Genomic DNA, 6367 nt, shown 5'->3' on the forward strand with positions numbered 1-6367 from the left:
AAAGAAAGAAAGAAAGAAAGAAAGAAAAAGAAAGAAAGAAAGAAAGAAAAAGAAAGAAAGAAAGAAAGAAAAAGAAAGAAAGAAAGAGAAAGAGAGAGAGGAAGAAAGAAAGAAAGGAAGGAAGAAAGAAAGAAAACAAATTTTTGTGATGTGCTGGCAATAAGGCTGAGCTTTCCTGCAGGTTGCTGGGATGACCCAGTCTCTGGCGGGAGGAAGGAGACCAGCGGGTACCAGCATCCCACTTGCATTGTAGTGAAGACATGGGTCCCTGTAGGACCTACTGCCAGCTCCTGTCCTTGCACCCACACCTGGGAGCCCCTTTTCACCATTCATCTTGCATCTGTCTTATCTTTCACTACCTTATGAAGATACTGTGACAGATCATCAGGGCTCAAGAAGACTGTACTAAGATATATGACTAAAAACAATGAAGTAGAAATAAAACTAAGCAGAATAAGTATAGAGAAAAAAAAGTTTCCAAAACTTACTAACAGTGAAGTCTCAACAGGCATTAAAAGACAAGCAGTTCATCACTTATAGGCATTTTCTTCAGCGTCTTCAAGCCTGACCTTCAAAGGCATTACACAGCAGACAGTCACAATGCACTCACACATTGCCAGACTTGGTTGTGATTAAAATGAATGAGGTCTCCTGACACTCCTGAAAATACCTCTGCATGTAATCTGATGCTTTAGCTACTTTAATAACTTTAGCTATTTGACACTTTTCTCCACCTTCTTTAACCTTACTAGTGCACCTGCTCAACTCTCTTCACAAGATCTCCTGTGGTGCTCCATCAGATTACTGCTTTCCAAAAGGTTGCCAGGGTATGAATAAAAATATCCAGACTCTCATGCCTGCTCCCTCTCTAATTTATCCACCCCTTTTAGGAAACCTCACTGACTGTAGATATTAGTTTGAATTATGCAGACCAAATCTGCTAAGCTTTCAAACAACGTTTTATGAGTAGGTGTCATCCTCTTCCCACTTGGAAAACAGCGTTTTGGTTTTCCTTTTTGTTATGCCCCCTAATTGCTAAGGTTAAGATATGCCTTAACAGAGTTTATTTTACACCATGTGAAAAATTAGGTGTGACAAGCCTACAAAAGATAGAGAAACTCCACTGCAGAGTGTGATGCTGAACTGGCACAGGACAGATTAAAGTTATGTGGGCAAACCTGGGTTACTGGAGGCTGCTGTGTGTTGTCAGTTGGCAGGGGTTTTCCCGTGTGCATTGTGACTAGAAAGCATCCTAAAGGTGAAGTGGGGGTACAGAAACTTTTTCATCCCTCTGGAAACATGAGATGGTGTGGGTGCTGGCAAGGAATAGAAGGGAGAAGGGGGATGAACTCACCAGTAAGGAACATCAAGTGTTCAAAGCAGCTCGCCCTACTCTTCAGTTGCCCAGAAAAAACAGAGGTTTGAGATGTTTAGGAAAGAAAGAATACCTCGGAAAAAAAAGAGCCTCCAAAAGCTTGTCAGATACCAAAGAAGTCCTTAAGGATAAAAATAAAAAGGAACGAAGAAAGGTCTTGGGTCTGGTCTGAATGATTAAGCAGCTTTTTCCATCTCTGATTTCTATGACTTCATACTTGTGTGTTGAAATACAGACTCCACTAAAATGGATGATGAAACTCCCACTGAATTCCAGGAGCTAGGCTTTTATCTGTAGTGTCTAAGGAGAACTTTTACTTATTCTAAAAGTCCTAAGTGCTATTTGATGAATTTCCAGCTGCCATAAAAGCTATTGTTGTCTTCCTAGTACTGCAAGCACAATTCCATTTAGAAAAAGATCTGTACAAGCATAAGTATTTCCATAAATGTAAGGCTTCCTTTCTGTTTCTCATTGTCTTTAACAAGATATACTTCCACTGATCAGTCTGAGAATTAAAAAAATAGTTATCTTACAGATCTGTAACTAAACCTTAATAAAATAAAAGATTGGATCTCCAAATCTATTTGGTCTGTATGCTGCCTATCACTTTTTTTTATGCTGACAGCTCCTGCTGCTCACAGCTAACAGCCTGAAGTGAAGCTCCCAGGCTCCACTGGTCTATAGCTACAAAGGGAATACGGGAGATCTGTAGGGAATTTGGAGAAGCCAGTTTGTTCCACACGGATGTGCGCATCGCAACTACTATGAAATGTGGCAAGTAGGAGAATACTTTAAATGTTCCTTCTCTCTCCATGCTAGACTCCCTTCCCAGCACCACTGTGGCACAGGTGTCCATCTGGGTCTCGTTCCTTTCCCTTGCTGAAAAAAGGTGATGCCACATCTCCCATGTTCCTGTAATTCATTTTTTTGGGGAGGAACTAATGAGGGGAATGCAACATATCACTTCCCTGGCAACATTTTAACTTTTCAGTTTAGGAATGAAATATTCATGAGCAGGGTAAGCAGGAACTAGTGTGAGTTCTCCTCTGTGGTTTAGAGCCTTTCCCTTGATGGAAAGTTAGAACCTTCTCATGGGCAGGAGAGTATTCAATAATGCTCAGACTTCTTGAATGCTGTCACAAACGGCACATTCTCTGGAGAGGGTGAGAAAGGATTGTTACCTCTAGCAGTTGTCATGAGGGGAATGGCTAAAGACACTGCCTTGCAGACACTTGGTTTGTGTAGGCATTTTCTCATCTTTGGGTAAGGAAGGCAAAGCAATGTCCAGCCTGTGGATCCCAGGATCACTTAGAGCATAAGTTACTTGGGCTTTCTGGGCTTTCTGATTTTCTTAGGACACATATCTTTCTCATAGTGTTTCCCTTTTTACAATTGTAGCAGGCACTGGAATATTTCCAGTCCATCCCCAGATACTGGAAATGTTCAAGCTTCCCTCTTTGGAAGGGCCCAGCTGTTGCGTAGACCACCATCAACCTCAAAAAGGAGGGCAGCCCTATGTTTCCGCACCACATTTCCTCATCTGTGTCCAGGTTTCTGCTTCCGCCCATGCCACCTGTATAGCTTTGGACATATGGTCAAACTCACCTCCCAAGAAGCAGCAAATGCCTAAAACAAATCAGAAAGGTTAGGTGTGCTGAGTCATCCTGGTTTGTAACTAAAGAGAACAAAAAATATATGTGTAATAAGGGTGACAAACTGTCTGAGCACAGCACACCACCACGCAATTGTGTTTGCTGCTGGCTTCATCCAGGAACGGCCATTTGGTGGGACTCCTTTCCATATCATCTGTATCGCAATGCCTCTTACTCTCCTTCCATCACTAAGTGATGTGAATAATATTTGTTTAGTTTCATTCCTACAAAACACTAGTTGCTCTTCCCACTGATGTTTGTGCCAGACTCTTTTCCAGGTTCTTTCATTTTTAATTCATTCTCTTTTTTGCCTGTCTTGAATGTCCTCATGTGGTTATAATTGCTTTTAGTGAATCTATGCTCCTTAAAAAAGCAGAAAAGTTAGTATGCTGGCACAGGCCACAGCAGACAGATTGCAAAGTATTGTTCAAGTCTATTGAGGTTTCTTTCTTTATTGACAGAATGGAAAACAATATCCAAAAAGAACAAAGCTAACTTCAGAAAATACTAATTCTGTCCTGCAAATGTCAAGTTAGTTAGCCTTTTTTTTTCATCTTATGTGTGAAATGGTAAGGAAAAAAACAGATTTGATTAAAACCATGTGCACAGCAATATGTATAACAGATTAAATGAATTCATTAATAATCTTTCTATTGAAGTGTTGGGAGCTTTTTTCCTTTTAGTTTTCCATTGTATATAAATTATCATTATTGTCTGGGTTTTTTCAGATATGGAGGCCTCCTAAAAAGCCTTTAGATAAGGATTGAATTTACCAACCATAAAGCAAAGCAGAGACCTGTTGATGCTGATGCAGAAGAAATACCTATTGTGTAGAAAAGAATCTTGTAAGGCCATCACCCTTCACCTATATTTACCACTACAGAAAACTTTAGGGCTACAGTTTTTGATGCCTCTAAATTTATTCCTGAATCCCTCTTCCTTAGGTATTTAACATGAGACACATGAATTGATCAAAATTACACATACGTACCAACCTTCCACATGTTACAAAACAATTAAACTAAAATGCATTAGATTATCACCATGCAAATTAGCAATATGTCATTCATTGTCTCAAATGAATTTATATCAATTTGGCTGTGCTGCAAGTCTGACGAAACAAGAAAAAATTCCCTACACTGGGGAAATTCCTTGTCATCAGCTCTTTCCATATCCTAAGAATAAGCAATCAGTTGTGCGTGTTTAAAACAGCAAAGAAAAAAATTCATAGAAGCAACTGTCTCTTCCCCATAAATACTTACAGACTGAGTATTCTGAAAGATAATTTTTAAGATACTAACAGTAAAATAGTATGAGACAGAAAAAATATTTTTTACCAGAAAAATCAGCAAGAAAACAACCAAAATCATCTCTTGCATGTAACAGAAAGCAGAACTGCCAAGGAAGATTTTTGCTGTATAACAGATTGGTTTCTAGCAAGAAGGGAGAGCTAAAGAATGATACTTTATGCAAATAAGTCAAGAAAGTAGAGACTAACAAATTTAATTGTATTAACACAAAGTATAAATAAATCCCATGTTTATATTTGGATGGTGAAAAATGTATTGACAAGTAAATGAAAAAGCAAGAATTTTTCCATTTCTCTGAATAATACAGTACCTTAGCAAATTGCCTAGAAAATCATCAAAATGAGACTGTGAAGCCTGCCTGTGCTGAATGGAATCGTATTTGTTGGAGAGAACTAGGGTCACACTACTCAACAGAATTAAATTTGTTATGGCAGGTTTAGTAGCCAAACAACAGAGAATACACTGGAAATGTATAACATATTTGTTAGCTAGACTGTGGTTTTCTGAATACTTCCATACTGCAGACATGGAAAAGAACTTCCAGGAAGTAAAATCTCACTATACTTGCCAAAATAACAGACAAAATATGGAAAGATGATATATGAAAGTCTTAGATTTCCATCTTCTGTATGTTTGTGTTTGGACTCCATACCTATGAGAAGTCCCAAAGAATGTATATCTTACAAGCTAATATGCCATCTTTGTTGAAATTAATTACGATATGGATGTTTTGCCAATCTCCATACAGGAAAGTGTGCTGTGATGGAATTAAGGTCATCTAGGAGAGTACTTGGCTTCCTTTCCTGTGAGCTTGTCCCTTCTTTGTGAACCTTTTTTTACTACAAAGTTGTCATATTCTGCAGCAAAGGAACCAGGAATCCCAATGGATAAAAACCATGTTCTTACCATATGACTGTGTTCCAGTCTCAGCATATGTATGAGGGCCTGCTTTACCTCTTGATCTGGTCTATCAAAAAGAAGAGGAAAGGAAAAAGAAAAAATGAAACTATAAAATAAAATTAAAGAGAAAGGGAAAATTGGAACTTTATCTAGAATTTCCAGTGTCTTCTTTAAAAAGCATTTTTGAAAGAGAAATCCTGAGATTAGCTCAGAATATTCTACAATTCTATGAAAGCAGCCACACATCTGTGGGAATTCTGGGGTTTTCTTTCCTTGTTAAGCAATTATCAATTTTTATTTTTTTTAATTGAGATAACTTCGCAGGAGCTTGATTTACAGTGTGGGCCCACAAGCAGCTTTCCCTGGCTACCTGAAAGAGTCAGGAGCCTCAGAGCAGGATGTGAGAAGGTGCAGTGAAGTAAGGAGTGCAGGGAAAGTAAGCAAAGAATGAATGTCTTTGTTATTAAAATTGTTATTCACATAACTGTCCTGAAGACATATGACATTCTAACTATACCTTTTCTGAAGAAGCTAAATTTTGTATAATTATTTTCAGTTCCATTCCATTGGGGATTTCTAGAGCTACAAGTAAATCCATACACAACCTTCTAGAAAACTTGGGATCTCCTACTTTAAATTAATCCATTCTTGCTCTAATGAATAAAGCTGATAAAAAGTGAGTACTTATGCTTTATAATAAATGTAAAAGTTGTGTTACTGGCATTAATTTAGAATTGCAACAAATTTATTTTTCAATTTCCTATGAATTGCAATTTTTATAAAAGTTGTGATACTTATTTTGTCAGCACATCAAAATATCATATCAGAAGTGCAAAAATTCTTGAAATATTTACTAAAACTTGTGGTTTGGTACATGACAAAACTCATTGGCATCTGTAATTTGTGCAAACCTAACAAATCAGTTGTGCCACACATAAGAAATAGATATTCCATCAGCTTCACTGAGACTTCCTATAAGAGAGAGAGCTACTTCCCTGATTAAAGAAAAGATAGATGCTGAGTTCTGTTCTCAGATATATTAAGACAAATCTGGAATGCTTCCAGTTTAAGCCAATCAAATTACTTTAGCTTTCCAAAGAAGTTTCACTGTGATGGGATTGGTATCATCA

The 6367-nt window shown here is 37.8% G+C and overlaps 2 long non-coding RNA genes across 4 annotated transcripts in view; one reads left to right on the forward strand and one right to left on the reverse strand.

Moving 5' to 3' along the window:
- Positions 1-1563, reverse strand: part of LOC108503578 — a 2518-nt gene extending 955 nt beyond the window's left edge. The window contains exons 1-3 of the long non-coding RNA XR_001876866.1: positions 1449-1563; positions 1179-1316; positions 489-569 (exon numbers count right to left, since the gene is read on the reverse strand). This is a non-coding gene — a long non-coding RNA (uncharacterized LOC108503578). The remainder of the gene's footprint in view (positions 1-488; positions 570-1178; positions 1317-1448) is intronic.
- A 1005-nt stretch (positions 1564-2568) lies between these two features.
- LOC108503574 lies at positions 2569-5907 on the forward strand. Of its 3 annotated transcripts, none has more exons than XR_001876863.1 (3): positions 2569-2638; positions 3756-3872; positions 5794-5907. It is a non-coding gene; the product is annotated as an uncharacterized LOC108503574 (long non-coding RNA). The 3 variants fall into 3 exon arrangements; XR_001876864.1 differs by lacking the exon at positions 5794-5907 and adding an exon at positions 5550-5649; XR_001876865.1 differs by lacking the exon at positions 5794-5907 and adding an exon at positions 3972-4075.
- The last annotated feature ends 460 nt before the right edge of the window (positions 5908-6367 follow it).

Source organism: Lepidothrix coronata, unplaced genomic scaffold (genome assembly GCF_001604755.1).
Source record: "Lepidothrix coronata isolate B3197 unplaced genomic scaffold, Lepidothrix_coronata-1.0 Scaffold5, whole genome shotgun sequence".
In the NCBI taxonomy this organism is placed as follows: domain Eukaryota; kingdom Metazoa; phylum Chordata; class Aves; order Passeriformes; family Pipridae; genus Lepidothrix; species Lepidothrix coronata.